The sequence below is a fragment of the Mesoplodon densirostris genome, chromosome 13, assembly GCF_025265405.1.
Source record: "Mesoplodon densirostris isolate mMesDen1 chromosome 13, mMesDen1 primary haplotype, whole genome shotgun sequence".
Lineage (NCBI taxonomy): Eukaryota > Metazoa > Chordata > Mammalia > Artiodactyla > Ziphiidae > Mesoplodon > Mesoplodon densirostris.
Genome location: NC_082673.1, coordinates 76869629 through 76891029, shown reverse-complemented (window position 1 = coordinate 76891029; position 21401 = coordinate 76869629). Strand labels below are relative to the sequence as shown.

General features: G+C 50.2%; 1 protein-coding gene across 3 annotated transcripts in view; it reads right to left on the bottom strand.

Annotated features, from left to right (window-relative positions):
* Positions 1–15695, bottom strand: part of ZHX2 (zinc fingers and homeoboxes 2) — a 177558-nt gene extending 161863 nt beyond the window's left edge. For all 3 annotated transcript variants that reach the window (XM_060115623.1, XM_060115626.1, XM_060115624.1), the window contains exon 1: positions 15316–15695. The gene's annotated coding sequence lies outside the window, so the exon portion shown is untranslated. The remainder of the gene's footprint in view (positions 1–15315) is intronic.
* Positions 15696–21401: the final 5706 nt, after the last annotated feature.

Here is a 21401-nt window from a genome sequence, read left to right as displayed (position 1 = left end):
GGCCTCTCTCAGGAGGAAAGGAACAGTCAGGCCCTCCGAGGGGAGGTGGGAGGAGTATATAAATTAATCCACTAGTGCTGAGACTCCACCTGGCACAGGGCACACTTGCTTGTGGTAAATACCAGCCATTAGAGTTACTCCTGTGCTCAGCATCATTCGTGCTTGGCAGTGATTCAGGCCTCATAAAAGTTTAATTTCCTCTATGCCAGACTGGATGCTCAAGGCAGAACCAGACGGGAATGGTACTCTACACAATGTAAGGAAGGTAAATATGCTACAAAAAATGAACTTGCACGTTTGATGGTCTGTCGGATCCTCAGGACCACTTCCCCACATACCACTGGGCAGGACAATTGGACACGGTCCTTAGAGCAAAAAGTGACACTGGACTAAGTGGCAGGAAGTTTTCTTCAGATCTGGGCTTTGCCACTGGTCCTCTTCACTCCCTGAAACTAAGCGAGGCTGAGAAGCAGCACAGTCCGTCAGCCCAGGATGTGGCTGGACACAGACATGTCCTACTCGACAGACATCCACATGCTCCACCACGTTTTTCCAGGCTCCTTGCAATTAGGCTGGGTCATGTGAGCAGAAGTGACATGTTTAAAGAGTGTGTATGTGACCCTTTAATTTTGTTTTCCTCTTCAGCAGCCTGAAAGCCGATTCTTTGAAATGACGTGGCTAAAAAATTCAGCCTGGGGACTTCCCTGGTGGAGCAGTGGATAAGACTCCGCGCTCTCAATGCAGGGGGCCCGGGTTCTATCCCTGGTCAGGGAACTAGATCCCAGATGCATGCCGCAACTACGAGTTCGCATGGCACAACTAAGGAGCCCACGAGCCACAACTAAGACCTGGTGCAACCAAATAAATAAATAAATATTTTAAAAAAATTTGGCCTGCCTGGATCCCTAAGTCATAGCTACCTTGAAGAGCTCTTGTCCTTCAGTGAATTTCATGAAAGTAAGAAATAGTCCTTGCTTGGTTAAGCCACTAGGATATCAGGATGTCACTGCATCATAGCTTAGCCTAAGCTGACTACTCATACATCTTATTCAGTGCCTGTTCCAGAGGGTTCATTCATGTTTGTCACAGAATGGCCAGTTATTCTCTACTACACACACACACACACACATGCACACGATTGAAATTTCATAGTAAATTGGCCATATCTCTTGTGACAAGTATTTTTCTTTCTTCCCACCCCAGAGGAAAAATATATGGTGCCAAAACTGTAAGAGGACAAGTATCTTGAGAATAAGAAGCTGTATTAGTGCCAGGAAGCACCTTCTAAGGGAAAGAGAAAAGATGCCTTTGTTACTCATTCTAGCCACGCAACCTTTCACATCAAAATAGTAAACTCTGTATCCCACTCACTAAAGCACTTCACACAGAGTCTTAATAACCTTTCACTTACATGCCAGCTCTGCAGTGTGGCAAGTACTTGGGCTCTGATGTCACTTGGGCCTGCCTTTAAATCCAGTTAATTTTATAAAGCCTCAATTTCCTCATATGTAGAATGGGTATAAAAATTTCTACCAGCTGGGGTTGTTGGGGGAAGGAAATAAAATAAGACAAGGTAGAGAATACAGTATGCTTGGTTCAATGGTTGCCATGCAGCAGGCATTCAGTCAACGTGTGGCCTTCTTCCCTACCACCTTTAGAGTTTGGTCTCAAGTTCAGACTTGGCCAAAAAAAAAAAAAAAAAAAAAAAAAAAAAATTACCATTGGAATTGGTAGAAAGATCCCGCAATGCCACCTGTGATATTGCTATGGGTGCCACACAGGAAGGTTGACCCAGTGTTCCTGGAAGGAAACAGAGGCTACAGCCAAGTCAGAGGGAGGAAGTGGACCCAGGATGCATACAGAGGCCAGATGTCCAGACACGGTAGCGGGGCTGAGCCAGGGAGGCAGGCAGATCAGCAGAATTTGGCTCAGAGGCCCCAACCCTGGGACAAAGGCAGCCTGGGACGGAAGCCTCCTTGCCGGCTTCCTGTGACGAAATGGTCCAGTGACTGTCCTTCCAGGCACTGGCAAGGACCAGCCACCAGGGGCAGCAGCGAGCAGCAACGCCTATTTAACTACCTCGTGCTGACCCAGAACACAGGCTCCCAAACAGGTTCTGGTGAAAGAATCATTTACTCATTTGTAGAACCACCCAGTCACTCGAGAGAGACGCTCATTTTCAACCTACTCCGTGGGCCAGCCCTGGGCGGGTGCTGGGAACACGAAGACAAAGAGGACGGTCTCCCTTGGAGCGCAGGGGTGGTCCACAGCTTTTCACAGAGACAGATGTGCAAACAGATCAAAATCCACATGCTAAGATTTCTAAGTGGTTATTTCCATGGCATATTAGCCTCTCGGAGGGGAGAGCAAGTATCTCTCTAGCGGGAATGAGTAGATTTTGCTAAGTTTGGAGGATGAGTCTTCCAGGGAGAAGGACCTACGTGTGGAAAAGGAAAGAAAAGGGAGAGAGGATGGCACATGTTGGGTTTAGGGGTCAGCCTCGAATGGCTGAAGTGTGGGACACATGGCAGAGCAGAGGAAGAGGTTATGGCAAAATACGTCTGGTAGGTAGAGGTCGGCTCTCAAAGAGCTGCCATGCCCGGCTCAGGAATCTGGACTTGATTCTATGGCTTAGAAGTTACTACGCAGAAGTCCTTGGAATGGACAGGAAAGCTCACTTAAAATGTTTTGATTTTGGGTTCCTTAGACTGGACATATGCTTTCTCCTTTGACCCACTCCCCACCACTCCCTAATGTCCTACACTTGACCCCTTTACTTGTTTCTGCTACCTGCAAAGCCCCTAAAAGCATTTGGGTTTATGACTCCTGGGCATGCTCAGATTTCGTATTTTAGAACCACATGTCAGTGGTGTGGAGGCAGGGAGAGAATGGTGACAGATGCCACGACATAGATTCCTTCTGATAACTTCCTCCATTCCCCTCTTATTGAAAAAAACAGAAGCAAAAAAAAAATCAACTCTGGAAGAGTTCCTGTTCACCTCTGGGTAGTCAGGCCCATCATGGCTCCCTCTTCCTATTTCAACACACACAGATTCTCTTTGATTCGATTCTGTTTATCAATTAAACAATGATTTATTGAGCCACCATTCAGCCAGAGCTAGGGGTTCAGGTGGCAGGGGCTGAGGGGACGATGTGTGGGTTAAAGTATAAAGCCCTCATGTCCAGCAAGCCTGAGGTCTTGTCATGGTGTCCGAACACACCTGAGACCACCGGTGAGGCACTTGGTGACCCTGCAGCACGGACTGCCCACGCTCAGTGTGCCAGCAGGTGTGTGGCAGGCACGGTGTGTGCACAGGCCTGGGGAGGGCACCAGCCAGGAGGTCTGAATGCCTTCGGTCCTGTGGTTCTGCCAGCAAGCCACCTTCCCCCGAGGCAAGACCACTGAGCTTCAGTTATTAAGAGAGGTGGGTCCACTTTAAGCCATGTACAGAATCTACGTGGCCTCTGACCAAGCTGGGCATCATTTCTATCATTTTTGTAACTGAAGCGTGTTCTGTACCCAGACATCTTGAAATTGATTCCCCAGATCTCCTACCAGGATAAATCAGTGCACCCCTCTCCAACCCTGAAAGACCAGCAGGCTGAGGTGTTTACAACTCAGGCCACCGACAGGGCCCCTTCACCCAGATGGGGAAAACCAGGGGACTGTCAATTCAGCACAAAGGACCCAAGGACATTCCTTCCCTGGCTTACCTTGACCCCCACTAGTCAAGACCTAATTGTCCATTAGGTCTTTTCTCAGTCTGGGAGCACAGGAATTGCACTCTGGCTTTGGAGGTAACAGAGTCAGACCTGGAGTGTCCACAGCCCGACCAGAGACACCCGTGAGTTGAAGGAGAGCTAGTGTTGGGCTCTGTGGATGGACCCACCATTCCCAGGACAGGCTCAGCAGGTCTGAGGAGGGCGCGGATGGCCAGTTTCCTTCATCTCTGGCCACTGCTTGGTCACTGGGTGACGGCTCTTCTGTGGGGTGGGGATGAGGCTCCCAGTCACAGATCCAAAGCATCAGGACATCCCTCAAACTCCCGTGACTCAGAGGCAGCCTCACGACACACAGGCCCGAGATATGTTCAACCACGGTGCCAGTCAGCACTTCTGAGGCACTGCCCGGCTGTCGGGCGCTGTGCTAAGTTCCTCACAGGTATTCAGGTTCCCCTGAAATCTGCACAGCAACCCGGTGAGCAGGGATTCTGCCTCTGCAGGTCCAGTTAGGCTCGCTGTGTGTGGTTGCAAATTCACAAACTCTCCAGCCAGACGGAGGGCCCCTCTGGGGAAGGGGTGGTGGCTTGATTTTCTGTCCCCCGCCTCGCTGCCCCCCACAACACGGAGCACAGCGCCCTACACACAAGGAGCAGGGTGGCTGCACGGCCAGGGCGAGGGTGAGGTAAGGGGCAAACTAGGCACCCAGGATGCGAAATTTAAGGAGGTGCTTTTACTCTCTCCCCGGTGCCGAGCCTGAACTTGCTGACCTTGAGAGTGAGCACCGTCTTAGATTCCACACACTGGGTGCCTCATTTGCTAACCGGTCCTGGACCCGGGTCGGGAACTGGTCAAACTGGTGTGTGTGCGTGAAGCCTGCTCCTCTGCCCTCTAACCCTCTGATTGACCTTCCCCGCTCAGTGCCTCAGTTTCCTCACCTGGAAAATGGACCTTATGACAATGCCAAGGGTTGGCCAAGATACGGAGAAATCAGAATCCCCACACGCTGCTGGTGGGAATGTAAAATGGAAACAGCCAGGGGAACAGTTTGGCAGTTTCTCAAAACGTTAAACACAAAACCCAGCAATTCCACTCCTAGATATCTACCTAGGAGATGAAAACACACGTCCACACAGAGATTGCACACAAATGTTCACAGCAGCATTATTACAATGGCTAAGACGTAGAAACAACCCAATTGCCCATCAGCAGGTCAATGGATAAACAAAACAGCCCGTGACACCACTGTGGTATGATATGAATTGTGTCCTGTCCAAATTCTTTTGTTGAAGCCTAACCCCAGAATGTGACTGTATCTGGAGTCAAGGCCTTTAAGGAGGTGATTAAGCTAAAATGAAGCTGTTAGGGTGGACCCTAGTCCAATCCGACTGGTGCCCTTACAAGAAGAGGAAACTGAACACAAAAAGAGACACCAGGGAGGCACGTACACAGAGAAAAGACCTTGTGAGGACACAGTAAGAAGGTGGCCTTTTCCAAGCCAAGGAGAGAGACCTCAACAGCAATCAAACTTGCAGACATGTTGAATCTGGACTTCCAGCCTCCAGAACTGTGAGAAGATGTCTGTTCTTTTTTTTTTTTTTTTTTTTTTGTGGTATGCGGGCCTCTCACTGTTGTGGCCTCCCCCGTCGCGGAGCACAGGCTCCGGACGCGCAGGCTCCGGACGCGCAGGCTCAGCGGCCATGGCTCACGGGCCCAGCCGCTCCGCGGCATATGGGATCCTCCCAGACCGGGGCACGAACCCGTATCCCCTGCATCGGCAGGCGGACTCTCAACTACTTGCGCCACCAGGGAGGCCCAAGATGTCTGTTCTTTAAGCCACCCAGTCTGTGGTATTTGGCTATGGCAGCCCCAACACACTGATACATGTGGTCTAGCCATACGATGGAATATTACTTAGCCATGAAACAATGAAGTTCTGATGCATGCTATAACATGGATGAACATCAAAAACATGCCAAGTGAAAGAAGCACATGAAAGACCACATGTTATACAATTCCTTCCATAGGGAACGTCAGTAAAGGCGAATATATAAAGACAGAAAGTCTAATCCATGGTTGCTGAGGGCTGTGGGAGAGAGGGTGGGAGATGGGGATGGAGAGTGACTGTCAACAGGCACAGGACCTCTTTCTGGGGTGATGGAAATGTTCTGAAATTAGACTGTGGTGATGAATGCATACCTCTGTAAATATACAAGAAGTTAACTGTACGCTTTAAATGGGTGGATTTGAAGGGATGTTAAGTTACTTCTCAAGCTATTTTTAGAATTGTGACTAATGCTAACATCTATGCTACAGAGATGCACAGGGCCTGGCACACAGCACTTGGGACTTCTTATTATGCTCAAATAAGTATCTGTTGCTCAACTGAAAGTTGCCTAAAGTGTCTCATAGTTCCTTTAGTTTTATGGAGACCTCTGGGAAACTAAACTGGGCTGCCACCTGTGATTCTGTGTCCCTAAGTGACCTGCCCCGGCCCACACAGGACTCCCCAATCAGCGACTTCTAGCTGAGGCATGCCTGCCTGATGTGGCTAAAACTGATCCGGTCTGGGATTGCACAGACCTGTGCTGGAGTTCCGGCTCTGTCCTTCCCACTATCTGCTTAGCAGGATTGCCACACAGATGACCTGGGCTATGGTGTAAGGGTGTGTGGAGCCTACGCACAGTTGACATTCAATACCTTGGGAAAACCCCCCACGCATAAGAAGGCCCTTTGTCAGGCCCTGAATGCACGCCCATCCTTGTGTCATCCTTGGTGCGGTGAGGGCTGGTGACTCCGCCCTCTGTACTAATCAGTGGGGGAGGGGCCCCAGCCCTCTCGCTGGAGCTGCAGGTGCACAGAGGGTAGGAGAGGCTGCATGCGCCCCTGCCTAAAGAGCATCAGGTGTGGTGTAGGATTGCCTGACTTCCAGAAACCTTGGACAGAGGACTTCCCCACTCTGTGCTTTTTGGTTGGTAGGATTGCCTGACTTCCAGAAACCTTGGACAAAGGACTTCCCCACTCTGTGCTTTTTCATCTGTTAAATTGGGATAGCAGAGTCCTCATAGGTCCTGGAAGCGCTGGGAGCCAACCCACAAAAGGCAGTCAGCTTTGTGCCTGTGATGTCAGAAAGCAGTTGCTGCTAAGTGCCAAATGACCGTGAACTTCCTGAGAGCAGGGATGTTGTTTTCTTCCTCTGGTAGGTGCTCAGTGAGTGTCTGCTGATTGGACAGAAAAAAAGAAGGGGGGAGGGAAGGTACTGTGATGGGGCTGGCTGGTCAGGGGAGTCCGAAGGAAACAGAGGGCCTTGAGTTAGATTGTATAGAAGAGGGAAAGCCATACACTGCCGTATGATCCTGTAACCTTAGGCGAATTCCCTTATTGCTCTGGGCCTCAGGTCCCCTAAGCTTGATTAGGCGATCCCTCAACTTTCTTCCTGCTAGAATACTCCTTGATCCTATTAATGCACCATTAATAACATTAATAATAATGCTATTATTCTCATCCCCCCAAAGTCCCCCTCCGGGGATGCCAGAGGACATTAGACTTTCTACCAGGAGACCCATAAATCCCATTTCTAAAAGTGCCGAACTCAGGCCATGTCCCATTTCAGTGTCGACTCCTGCCCTCCGTCTTTGGAGGGTCTACCATTAACCCACCAGTGATCCAAACCGTTTCTACTCTTTGACCAGGAACCTTTGCTCTTGGAAACAATGTGAAGTCTTCCAGCTCTCCTGAGCTGTCTGGCTCTGGCAGAAATTCACTGCCTGCTCAGAATCAATTAACTTCCAGGCCGTTCTACAGGATAACGCGATCTTGGCCCTCTGTTAGGGCAGGTTAGGTGAGGCCCTGTTCCTCTCCGCTCCTGCCTGGAGCCACCAGTATTCCTCCCCCTCGATTTCTTGGCCAGGGGGGCAGTCTCTTCTGCCAGCTTCTAGCTGTCAGTCTGTATCTCCCCTCCTCCAGCCCCTGTCATTCTGGTCTCTCCTTACCCGCTCTGGGCCGCCACCTACCCTAAACAACTTGGCCGTGACATCCAGCTCTGACCAGGCTGGGTACAGATACCTTAAAGGTGCTGCTTCCAAAAAGACAAGAGTGCAACGCAAGGCAAAATAGTTTCTAAAAGTCCTCCTGCATAGGCCAGGGAGGTTCCATGGGGGCTCCAGGTACACACAGGGGCTAAGGGAGCCTGAGATGGCTTTTTCGTTCGAGCAGTTCAGCCCAGTCTCATATTTTAAAAACAGCGGGAAAAGTCATGTCAGCTGAAAGCAGTTTTCTGTGTGCTGTTTAACTAGATGGCCCTGCAGCTGGAGAGCAGCACGGGCAGACGTGTTACGATTCAAGGGCTCCCGCTTACAACGACCCTCTTTTATTGTAATAAAAAGAGCGACGCAGCCACTCTCCTCCCTCCCAAGGCCTGCTCGCTCTATCTCCTTCCCCCACTGGCTGGCACGGCTGTTCAGCACCCTGAAAGTAGCACCCAGCTTCTCCTCCCACCGTCTCCAACTCTGCAGCTTTCAGCCCCCTGGGATTCCTTTTCTCGCCGGAGCCAGGGAGGAGAGGGTGGAGAGGGTGCCGTGCCCCCTAGAGAATGTGCTGGTAGAGACACGGATAGAGGCTTGAGAATTGTCTTGGGGGTGGGGTTTGGGGGGCTACGGATAACAGGCACAGATTTGGAAGCGTCTTCTGTTTTGACTAAACTCACAAACACACACACGCAAGCCTGTGTGCGCTCACCCCTACACTCCTTTAGCAGAAAACCTGTCAGACTGTCCTGAAGCTCATTCTAAAAGTGTCCCTTCTCCCCCCCATATTGTTCCAGGCTGGGGTGGAGCTGGCCTCCAGAGGACTTCAGAAAGACCCGGTGATGACCACGAGCATCAGCTTTAGAATCAGACTGAGGTGAGTTCGAATCTTGGCTACCTTCTCTTTGTGACCTTGAGCAAGCACCTGAGCGCTCTGAGCTTTGGTCTCCTGTCTTTAACATGGGGCTCCGCCATGGCTCTCAATGTGTTCCTCAGGGTCACATTGAAGGACACAGTGAAGAGAGGGCGTTCAGCAGGGCGCCTGGCACAAGGTAGGTGCTCAGTTTTTGGAAGTTGTTGCTGCCCTGAGGATGGCGGCACTGTGTTTGTGGTGCGTCTGGGCGTGCAGGGAGATTTGTATTCATTCCATCTCATCAGCCAGAGTGGACAAGGCTGGGGTCTGTGGCAGGGCGGAGATGGCGGTCGGGGGGACACATATGTCAGCCCCGCTGAGGAGTGTTTTCCTTGAGGCTTTCTGCCATACTGATTTAAACCGTCACGCCGGCCCAGCCCGTGCATGTGCGCATGCGGCCTCCTCCGTGTAGGTTCTGGTCCTTCCTTGGTTTTCTGCAGATGTTTTGGAGCCCAGAAGCTGCAGCTGCAGGCATCCAACCAGCCCAGAAAATCTCATTCATCTTTTTCTCTCTACCCTTCTTGACAGCAGGCTCCTTCTTTCTCCCACAGAGTCTGTTCTGGGCCCCCGACAGGGAGGATTCCCTCCCAGAGAAAGAGCTAATTCAGTTCGGCCACCCTCCAATGCCCCAGAGACACAGGAATCCACTCCCTGCCTGGAGCTTGACAGCAAATGGCTCCCAGGATTTGGCTGGTTTCCCCCTGCCTGGTGAACCCAGAGTGGCTTTAAACCCAGGAAAGTAAACCCAGCATACGCTTCCCATTTTTCCATCCCAAACCAAGCCTGTGCACCCCTAAAATATACTCTGAACCTCTTATACCGAAGTGAGTGAATGCCTGGGTCACACTCCTTAATATCGATTCCCCATGAATCAAGAGCACAAGCATTTCATTCACTGCAGGTTTTATGTGGTAAATACTGTTGCAGTGAAACATTGTGTAATAAGATTTAATCTCTACTAAGTGTTTCTAGTACTAGGGGACCGGAGCTGGGCAGAAAGAGGAAGAAAGTGTGCAGAACTGTGGCTTTTAACACGTAAATTGTTCACCAGGGGGTAAGGAGAGGTGTCAGCAAGAAAACTGACTCTGGCCTTTTTTTGACTCCATTTTAAAGTTTGGGTGGCACGTGATGGACCGTTGCCAAGACTGTTTTTCTCCTTGGGGGCTTGTTACATGTGCGTATGTGTGAGACACACACACACACACACACACACACACACACACCATTGCCAATCAACCCCTCTTAAGTGCATGACTTCAAGCATAGGAAGAGGAAACAGATTGGGGGTGGATGCTCTTAAAATCACAACCTGTTCGATATAGGGTAGGGGTGGGGAATCCAGAGGACTTTCTTTTTTTTCAACTACAAATGAAACTACCTTGTCAATACCAAAAACAATGCCCACTTTATTGTCTACCACAGGGATATGTGAGCAGCTAAGCATCCTTTCAGAACTGCGCTGTCTGGATCTGACCATGACACAGCACATTACAGTACCTGAAGACTGCACCAGGGTCCCACTGTGATATTCAGGAAGAGATTTCCATGTCAGTAGCTGCTCAGACTTGCCACAAATGAGCATATATGTGTATGGAGGAGGGGGGGTAGGGAGGAGAATTGCAGTGAGATGGGGACAGTTGGGGTCTTGAAATCTACGATAAGAATCCATGCATGTTAATTACATGGCACCTCAACGAAACAAGAAAGTCACATCCTAGAGGTAGATGGTGGCAGTGATTATGATGGCGGAGGAGATGACGGTGATAACAGGTAACGTTCACTGGGAATAATCCACGTGTTAGGCACTGTGCTAAGCTGTTTTATAAATCTCTTCTTAAGCTTCACAACAACCCAGAAGGCAGCTGCTGGAAGAATCTCCATTTTAGAGATGAGGAAATTGAGGTTTAAAGAGGTATGTAATAGCCCTAAATCATAAAGCTATTACCTGAGCAGAGAATCAGGGGTGTTGGTCCTTGCTGGAGGAATCCAGCGTCGGGAACCTGACCGGAGGCCCTCTGAGGCCCTCTGATAGCACCCCCTCCTTTATTTTTTATTTTTTTTTTTGCGGTACGCGGGCCTCTCACTGTTGTGGCCTCTCCCGTTGCGGAGCACAGGCTCCGGATGCGCAGGCTCAGCGGCCTTGGCTCACGGGCCCAGCCGCTCCGCGGCATGTGGGATCTTCCCGGAATGGGGCACGAACCCGTGTCCCCTGCATCGGCAGGCAGACTCTCGACCACTGCACCACCAGGGAAGCCCAGCATCCCCTCTTTTAAAAGCAAAACTGAAGGGTCATGACCAAAATTATTCTGCCGATGAGTGGTGGAGTTGCAGGTGGGGCCTGGGGAGTCCGAGGGTCAGGAAAAAAGCAAGTGTCATGTATGGGGAATAAACTGGTACCCCTCCCAGTGTATCCAGTTCCACTCACTGAGCTACTGCACAAGGAGAGCTAGTTACTTCCTGGTGACAGCCGACTAACATCAGGTTAATTTTGGATTCCTATTGGCAGGACCTAAAAGAAAATCTCCCTCCCTTTCTTAGTGTGCTGTCTTCTTTTTGCCCTAAGGCAGAACTGGTCCCCTGGTCTGAAACTTTCCAGAATTCATTTTAGTTCAAATAAGAACCAAGCTGATTCATCTCCATAAGGCACACTGCTGTCAGTCTTACCTTCCTAAAGCACCTGACACTCCCTCCTCAGAAGCCTGCCATGGCTCCCCAGTACCTACAGATGAACAGCCAACCTCCTCTACGTCCATCCCCAAGTGTGGTGTCATCTCTTTGCACAACCTTCCCTGCATCCCCCTCTCCATCTCCCCAGAATACACACAGCTCTCAGGACGCAGTTTTAACTTCATCAGGAGTAACCTCTTCTCATCTGAGGCCACTAACGCTTTATCTGCCAACTCAACAACCGTTTCTCCATTCACCCCTTCTGCCTTACAAGCTGAACCCCAGTTTGCTCGTGGCAGTGATGTGCCTAACTAAAAACATGGCATTGCCCCTTCCTGGTAGGGTTGGGTGGCCACGTGGCCCAGTTCTGGTTGAGCTAAGGACAGAAGTCCCTGAGAGGGGTGTCCCTTTCCAAATGTAACAGTAAAGCCACACTAGGTAAATGCCCTTTGTGCCTCGCTCATCCTACCTCCCCTTTCCTGGAATGCAGAGGTGAGGCCTGGAGATGCAGCAGCCACCTTCCTACCACGAGATGATAGACCTGGGGACAAAGGCCTATACTCTAAGGGTGGCAGAGTGGAAAGTCAGAGCCTGGGTCCCCAGTGGTACAGCTGAGGTATTGTCCCACCCACTTTCTTGTTGTCTGACACAAATAAGCCCCCATCTGGTTAAGTCACTGGTGGGCAGGATTTCTGTTGCTAACAGGTGAGTTCAATGATACCCGACACACCACCAGACATTGTTCCTCCTCAGTCGTGGGTCAGTTCTGATGCTACCCACTCTGGGAAATCCTCCATGGGTCCCTCAGAACACAAGAACTGCACCCTTCATTGTACTTCCACAGTAGTTACTTTTCTCAATTCTAGCACCTATTCAATCCTGCTTTATTTGGCCTGCTGGCTGCTCAAATTCCTAGAGGGTAAGGGGTCTTGGTTTCACTGACGTCTCCATAGTGTCTGGAGCAGTGCTTTGCATCGAGGTTAGATAGATGCTCTATCTCAGCAGCACCTCTACAATGTCTGGAGCAGTGCATTGTCTGCAAACGTGGAGTGTGCGTGTTCTGGGGTCTGGCACTCTGCTTGCTAGCTGTTTGGTCTTGAGCAAGTTAGAGAACCTCTCCGTGCCCATTTCCTCATCTATAAAAAGGAGAGGATGACAGTACTTTACCCCGCAGGGTTGTCACGAAGACAAAATAGTTTAATCCTAAGCACTTAGAATGGTCTCTAGCATATAAAATTGCTTAATGACTCTAGGCTTTTATTAGTGTGATGAATATTACAGTTGCGGAATGAACAAATAAATCAACACACAGCTGCTAAATAAATGAATTAAGAGAAGAAAACTAGGAAAATTCCTGAGTTCGGACCACTAGGCCATGGTCACTGTTCCCTCTTTTCTGCCTTTACTTTTCATTCTAACTACAACTTCCCATATCTGAGGAGCTGCTATACTGGAGTGTTGTAAGGCTTGGCTTCAAACATGGAATTTGATTTTTGCCATGCGGCTTTGGGTAAGTTTGTTTCACCTCTCTGAGCTTCAGTTTCTTCCACACTAAACTTGGGATAATAATATTATTTATCTCATAGGGTTATGGTGAGAATTAAATGATAAAGCATGTAAAATATACAGCATTATGCCCGGCATACTGAAACAGTGTTAACAATTGTTACCAAACACCGTCATTATTGTTTTTGTCAAATGCATGGCATCCCACTGAATCACACGGTCCTGATGTGGATGGGACGCTTGGGGTGGGGTTGCCTTTTGGCATGTCAAGGTACACTGCATTTACATTGGGAGAATACTTTCCTTGAGTGCCAAGGAACATTTGTGGCATTTTGATTTTTTTCCTTTAAACAGGGATTAGCTAATATATCCGATTTACCCCAGAACGTTGGCCTCCAAATTTTCCCCTTAAAAGCTGTGAACTTCAAGTGGATCCTTAGTTGACACCAAACCTGGCCGGAAGGTACGCGTGCACATGAGAACAATCGCAAAGCAGAGTGTTTAAACAGCAATGATATTCCCACAGATCGCGGATCCAGTCATTGTCGGTGACACATTTCAATCTTACTTGTAGATTTCCCGTCTTTGGTCTTAAAAGAAGATGTGTATACAGCTTTATATAATTTTCCCTTTAAACTTAAACCGTTATGTTAGTCCCATTCAAGCACTTGACGGCTCCATTAATCTATTTTTACCATTAAACATGCCATTTTACAAGATAGTTATTCCATTTTGTTGTCATCCAAATGCTTTTTGACATCACTGCCCCGGGACTCAAGTTCCTTAACTAACTGCCCTCGTAAATAGAAAATCCCCTTTTGACGGAACTCTTGAAGAGCTCTCTGAACCTCAGTCTCTTCACTTCAACAGGCATTAATTTCTGCTCTACATAAAGGAGTGAGAGTGTGTGTGTGAGTGTGTGTGCGTGCATGTGTGTGTTTTAAGAGGGTAACTGTGGGAGGTCTGAGCGGCCCAAGGGATGAAGGGGAGGGATACCTGCTCCCCAAATCCTGCCCAGCTGGGCCTGCCTCAGACTTGGGGAGCTGCTCACTTGGAGGCAGAAGGCGATCACCAGGGAGCAGGTAGGGCAGAACTCTAGGGCCTGAAGAGACTTGGTGATCCCTGGGGCCCAAGCTGGGCAGCGACACTTTCAAAGGGGAGGGGTCCAGGGAAAGTCATTATTTCCTCACCTTCCTCCTCCCCCCACCTCCCAGACAAACAAAAGGCCATCTCGGCAATAGCTGAAGACAGAGATCCCACTGGCTTTGAAGCCGATCCATCAGGTGGAAGCCTGAGCAAATCACAACTTGGCTTCCCAGCAAGTTTTCTCCGCAGCCTAACACACCACCCTCCTCCTCCCGGTCGTCCGCCGCCGCCTCCCGAGCTCCGCACGGCGACGAGGCCGAGGGCACCGTGCTGTGATGCTCACTGCTTTCCAACTTTCCGCTGCTCTTCCAGCCTCCTGCAAAGCGGCTGGGAAAGGGGCAAGTTTGCAAAGGCGAAGATACCAAGTCCCGGGGACGCCACAAAGGAGCCGCAACACCAACAAAGATGAACCTCTCGTGGGGCAGACGAAAAGCGCCAGCTGCCGTTCCGGGGGGCGATCGTGGGCTTGGGCGGGCTGCGGGCGCGGGCCCGCGGGCGGCGGGCAGCCGGGCCCGGGGGTCCCCAGGGTCCCCCACCGCCCCTCCCCACGCGGGTTCTCCGGCACCTGAGCGGGGCGTGGGGACAGCGCCGCACTCCGGCCCGGCCCCCGGCAGGTAGCTCGGGCGGCCGCCCGCCCGCGCCGCGCGCCTGCTGCCTGCAGCCACCAGGAGCGCGGAGAGGAGAGGCAGCCTCAACCCACGGCGTCATGCTTCCTGCCACCACATTACGGCGAATCGTCACCGGGAGAGGGGAGAAGAGGGGAGAGCGGGGGAGGGAGGGGAGCACACACACGCAGCCCCCCGCCTGCCAAACCCCGCGGAGCCGGGGCCACGTCCCGGTGGAGTCCCCGCGGGACCGGCCCCGTTCGCACAAAGCGCCGCAGTTTGGCCAAGAAGGGAGGGAGCCGGCCACGAAATAAATAAATAAAAACAGAGTCGGGTCTACGTAACGCCCTGTCGAAAGCGGACGCCATATTTTTTTGTGGCTTATGTCGACATAGGGAAACGTAGACATGTTTTTCCTCCTCCTCCTCCTCCTCGGTCTGCCTCCCATTGATCCAAACTTGTAATCAAAACTCTTTAAAAAAAATCTCCCCCACCTCTGGATCCTCTGATCTCCTCCTACCCGCAAAAAGAGCCTGCACCCTCCCTCCCGCCCCCCCCCTTCCAATCGCAAACCCGGCCAAGTCCCATTAACAACACATTTTCGGGAGCCGCGGCGGCGGCGGCTGCGGCAGCGGTGGGAAAGTTGGGCTGGAGTGGCCGGTGCCCGGCGTGCGGGGCTTGGGGCCGGCGACGCCGGGCGGGGGGTGCTCCGCGCCGGGGCGAAGTTTCTTACCTGCGCCGGGGCTGGGAACGCGGAGACCCGGGCTGGGAACGCGGAGACGCGGCACGGGCGTTCCAAAATGGAACTCTGCTGGCTCCCCCCACCTACTCCCCACTCCCCACCGGGCGCCCGGCTCGGGCTCCGTGGGAAAGAGGGGGAAAGCCAGCCTGCCAGACAGACAGACAGAAGAAGCCCCCGTTCGGAGAACAGTGGCCAAAATTTTTAGAAAGAAAGAGAAAAAAAAAAAAAAAAGAAGAAAAAAAAAAGGGGAAAAAAATGTCTCGATCAGTGGGGAATCTACGCCAAAACCCACATGATCTGTAACGTCAGCATGCGTATTTGCATACGATACCACCACCCGAGCTGCCACCCGGGCTCGGGTTCCGCAGAAAGTTACAAAGTGAAATTCAGCCCCCTCCGGAGACGCCGGCGAAATGTCATTTTCAGGCGGGAGCCGGGGTGGGGGGAAGCTAGCCCTAAAGGCGCTGGTTACTAGCCAAGGTTGGGGGGAGGGCAGTAAATTAACTTAAAAGTCTGAGCCCAGTAACGGACTCGGTGGAATTTCTGCGAGGGGAGGAGGGGGAGGCGCGAGCGAGATCATTGAATATTAAGCAGGACCCGGCGCGGCGGCCGCGGCCGAACCCTCCCGCTGCAATACCCATTTTCTTTATGAAAAGTTCAAGGTGTCACTGATGAGCTCAACAAACTGTTGATCTTGACCACGTGGAGTGGCGGACGAAGGGACCGCGGGGCTCGGCTGCTCGCCCTGAGCCGGCGGCACCCGGGATCCCGCGTTCCTTCCGCAGCCCAACGGGCAGCGCGAGGGTGGGGCTGCCGCGCGCCCCCGGCTCTGCCTGCTCTTTCTCCCGCCTTCAAAGAAATAATAATAACTTAAAAAATTTTTTTAAAGCGAGACACATTTAACTCCTGGAATAGTAATGAGAGGGCTTGGGGTAGGGAGGGTAAGAAAGAGCCCCCTACTTATATAACGGGTCGAAATTAGATGACTTTTGCTGGAGAGATTCTGAGATTTCCGCTTGCGCCAGGTCTGAGGTTGGTTCAACATCCTCAAACTTTTCCCCTAAGAGCCAATAAACAAACAGACGCCCCGGGAGCTGACTTCAACTCTTGTCGGGCCAGCTTTCGCCGGGATTCTCAGACTTCGAGAAATGCACACCCCTGCGGCGCTCGCAGGGAAGTCCCTCGGAAGCGAGGCGGGTCTCTTTCGGAATTGGGACTCCGGCGTCCCTGGCGCGAGGGCATCCCTAACCGCCGCCCCCGCCCCCCCCCCCCCACCGGATCCCCTCCGGCGCCTGAGAGCAAAGGCGAGTCAGAATCTCGCCGCTCTTCGCCTGCGGCCTCTGCAACCGTGAGCTTGCGTTTGGGGCGCGGCGTTCCTGCAACAGCGCTCAGCTGCGGAGCTCTAAGGGATCTGGGATTCAGGGGACGCTTTGGAATCTCACGGAGAGCAACCTGTCTATGCCGCCCGCTCCTGCCCGGATGGACCAGTTTCTCCTCCGTGGGCATCTCGGCGCGTTAGCATCTCCCAGGTGTGAGCTGAGCGCGAGCGCGCACGAGCCAAGCGGGGACAAAGGGATGCTGTCTGGGGTCCACTTTTGACGTCCGAGCTCAGCGGGGAGACAACGGGAGCCTGGGGCTGGGAGGCTCAGCGGAGTCCCCTCCTGTCCTGAAGATGAGCAGGGGCGGGGTGTCGGGGCTTCCCGGCCGGCCTTTGCTCCGGGGAATTAGGACGAACTCTAGCGGCGGCTTGCGACTCAGCTCTGGGCGCGAGGGCAGCAACAGGTGGCCGTGTACGGCGGAGTGGCTGGAGGTGAGGACAGGGACTGGGGTGAAAACGGCTGGCTCTGGGGCTGACTGCGAGGCCAACGCACCTGGAGACCTTTCGTCATTTTCCTAGGATGAGGAGAAGAAAGTAGCTACAAAGTTTTTCTAGGGTCTCTCCTAGGGCTCCAATTTCTCTAACAGAACCCCTTCTTTGGGTCCCCAGAAATTTCTGCAAAAAAAATAGCTCATATGCAAAACTTTCTTACTGGCTTGCACCTGTTTGTTCCGTTATTGCGGATGTAGGGTTTGTTTGTTTGTTAGTTAACGGTGCATAAAGCTAGGTCCTGGCCTTGGAGGGGGTCTCTCGCGAGGTGCTCTCCTACCTGACAGGCGAACTGCCCTGGCCGGCCCTTAAAGGGGTCCGTTAAGAACTTCCTGTATGACTATGATCCAGTTAGTGCCGCATCTTTCTCACACTCATTTGATACCTACCGTCTAAAATCCTCATCTACTTGCCATCAATATCGGAATTTAGGGATGCCGATTTTTTGTTCTTCCCTCAAGGGTGTGTCTGAAAAGTGAAAGAAAAAGACCCCTCGCCCCGCAACTCTAATATTTTTATATCGCTTACTCTTGACTCTTCCAGGTCATCCCACCTTTTCCCCACCTTCCCTTGAAAGTAACTACGGTTCTTAGTTTTTTTCCATGGAAATTAATGAAACCTTCAGGAAGCTATTCCCGTTTTGAGGCGGCACCTCCTTTTGCTGGTCAACCACTTAGGACGGGGTTCTATAAGCCACGTTTCCTCCGCCTCCACCTCAGTAACGCCTTCTTCTGGCTGGGCCAGCGAGTAATAGGATGGAAGGGTCAGGGTTGAGCCAAGCAGGGTAAACCCTCTGGACTGTCCGCTGAGTTCTCATGTCTTCAGGGCACTTGGATCTCAAGTGGGGAGCCTTTGATGACTGCAGTATCTTTAAATTGTTCAAAGTTTAGCATGGGCTGAACCTTCTCTATATAAACAAACAGGAGGGGATAAAACAAGGGTGACTTTTGCATCAGGTGCTATGATTTCAGTTTGCTTTACGTATAGGTGGAGTAGACAGACCCTTGTCTGATATGATCCAGGAGATTTGGAACCAATAATTATAGGGATAATGTTTATTGAGTGCTTTGTATACATACACCAGTAGCTACTTAATCTTTTTTTTTTTTTTTTTTTTACTAAAGTATAGTTGACTTACAACATTGTATTAGTCTCAGGTGTACAGTACTTAATCTTTACAACAACCCTAACAGGCAACGATTCTCCAAGTGTTTTGTCTTAGGTCCCTTTAGACTCTTAAAATTATTGAGGACCCTGAGTAGCTTTTGTTTACATGAGTTACATACATCTTGATATTTACCATGTTAGAAATTGAACTGAAAAAAAAATGAAAGCACAGGAATTTACAAACACACTTTCCGTTAGTCATGGGAGCAATGATACTATGACATGTCACGGAGCCTCTGGAAAACTACTGTATACTTGAGAAAAAATAAGCGTGAACAGGGCAAGTAATGTTTTAGCCGTATCACCAAAGTAAATTTTACCTCGAAGACCCCTGGAAGGGTCTTGGGGGCCTCCAGGATCCCTGGATAATATTTTGAGAAACACTGTTATGGTAAGTTATTGCTATGTGCATTTTACAGATGAGGAAGCCAAGCCTCTTAGAAATGTAGTAAGCTGCCCAGGGCAATGCAGGGAGCAGGGATTTAAACTGGGTTCTTTAGAGGCCAGAGCCAGAGTTCTTAATGATTGTACAATTCTGCCTTTTATTAACAACCCAAGCTCTACCCTCAACCTAGAACAGCCTCTAGGGCTTCCCAAGACTACTTTTTATTAACAGCAATTACCTTTTGAGCCTTTATTATGTGCCAGCCCTTCTTACCCATTATCTTGTCAAATGCTTACAACCACCTTCCCTGCAGGTATTGTTTCTCCCATTTTACAGATGACAAAACTGCAGTTCGGAGAGGTTAAGAAGCTTCTTCAAAGTTACTCAGCCAAGGGCTTCCCTGGTGGCACAGTGGTTGAGAGTCCGCCTGCCAATGCAGGGGACACGGGTTCGTTCCCCAGTCTGGGAAGATCCCACATGCCGCGGAGCGGCTGGGCCCGTGAGCCATGGCCGCTGAGCCTGCGCGTCCGGAGCCTGTGCTCAGCAGTGGGAGAGGCCATAGCAGTGAGAGGCCCGCGTATCACACACACACAAAAAGAACAAAGTTACTCAGCCAATAAGGAGAAGAATCTGGATTCAAATCTTTGTCTGGTGGCTTCAAAACCAAGGAAAGACAGGAGTCTATCACAGTGATTTATAGAGGCCTAGCGGGGAGGAAACGGCTTCTGTTCATGATTTGGTGAGAACTAGGCCTGTTTAAAAGTCTTGAAAATTTAGAAATGTCAGGAGGAGAAGAAATAAAAAGCAGCATTGCCCTGATGGGGCCCCTAACCTAATGACAACAAATCCACACTGGCGTGTAAACTCAAAAGAGACGTAGGGGAGCAGCAAAGATTTGGAACTGAGATGGGAATTGTGGGGTCATCCCACCCAGCTATCTGATCCCTGCATGAACATGCTAGATAAGTATTTTTCTAAATGAATGAAAAAAGAAAACACAAAACACAGAGAAGCAAGCAAGAAAAAGAAAGCATCAGCAGTCCAACCAGGTACTGCTTATAATTTTGGTATGGATCTTTCCACATGTTACATTTATTTACTTTTTCCACTATAAGACTCTTAAGAGAAATGAAAATTATTACATATCAATTTACCGACTGTAGCACGGAATGGCCACTACTGACATGTCTTACAACAAAGCGAGACAGAGGATGACCTTTCAGAACATTCAGATTGCTTTACTCAATACCTGCAAGTGAAAGGAAGAAAGGAAGTGTACTAGACAGAGGCTGTCTCCTTCCATGTCTGCATCCCCCCCTCACCTCCCGCCATGGCTTGAGAATAAAATGTCTCATGCCCTGAGATTAATCCCATGGCACTGGTAACATCGGAGCTGGGACTTGATGTTTTCACGTTTACAGCAGGAGCTTGGCTTGGCAGTGGCTTGATCCTGCTTGGAGAGTAGAGTTAAAAATTTACCAAATGGGGAAAACTCAGAACCTATTATTTGCTTGCTTTTACAGTCTGGTTTAGTCCTTGTATCATCTCTGTAAGGAAAGCAGAACTGGTACTATTGTTCCCATTTTACAGAGAAGGTTACCGAGGCTTATAAAGGTTACAGTCATTAGTTCAAGTTCACAAACTGAATTCTGAACCACTATATAAATTCGTCTTGTAACTGCAAGACCAATGCTATTTCTATGCCCCTTCTTCATCATTTGCTATCTTACCAAAAGGGGTCTGAACGTGCCTCCTATGAGATGTTGTCTCTCCTTTCTTGCAGAACCTTGGAAGAGAATTATCACTCAACAAGGTCTTTTTATCATATGCCATTTTATATGTACTTATGCATTTATTTGGTTGTCTCCCCACTAGAATGTAAAGTTCCTGCAGCCAGGTACTTTGTTTCATTCATTGCTGCTGTATCCCTATGTTTAAACCAACATGGCGTATCACAGGTGCACCACAAATGATTGCTGAATGAATGAATGAATGAAGTGCACTTCTTCTTGTCAGGGCTTATCCAGTTCTAGGGAGTCAATGCTTTTTAAGAGTATACACATCTTCTGTTTACCTCAAATGACCTTAGCTAAGAACATCAGTTCCCGGGGTCAAGTCTTCAATTTCTATGATGCATAGGATTTGTGTCTGGTGAGACACTGTGGGTGGTTAGTCCTCATCTGGATTCCTAGCATGAGAAACGTTAGCAATGGAAAACCTTACGTCAAATTTTTTGAACCATCCAAGATTACCTCCTTATGATAAATTCCTTGATAACTAATCACTGGGTTGAAATATACACATAATTCTAGAGTGGAAACCTTTTGCAGTGAGTGAAAGCTTCAGGAGGCGTGGTACATGGTCTCGCAAGATGACTGCAGTCAATCCTTTCCCTCACCGTATGAAAGAGACTTCGCCATTAAGAGGTGGCATTTATCTCCCCTCCCCTTGAATCTGAACTAGTCCTGTGCTGGCTTTGATGCTATGACAGTGATATTCTGAGACATGTGAGCCCAGGCCTTAAGAGACTGGCATTTTCTGCTTCCTTCCTCTTGGAATTCTGCTGCCATGATGTGAGAAGCCCAAGCTTCTTGGGGAGGTCACATGGAGGAAAATCAAGATGCTACAAACAGTCCCAGCTGATTTCTGGCTGACTCC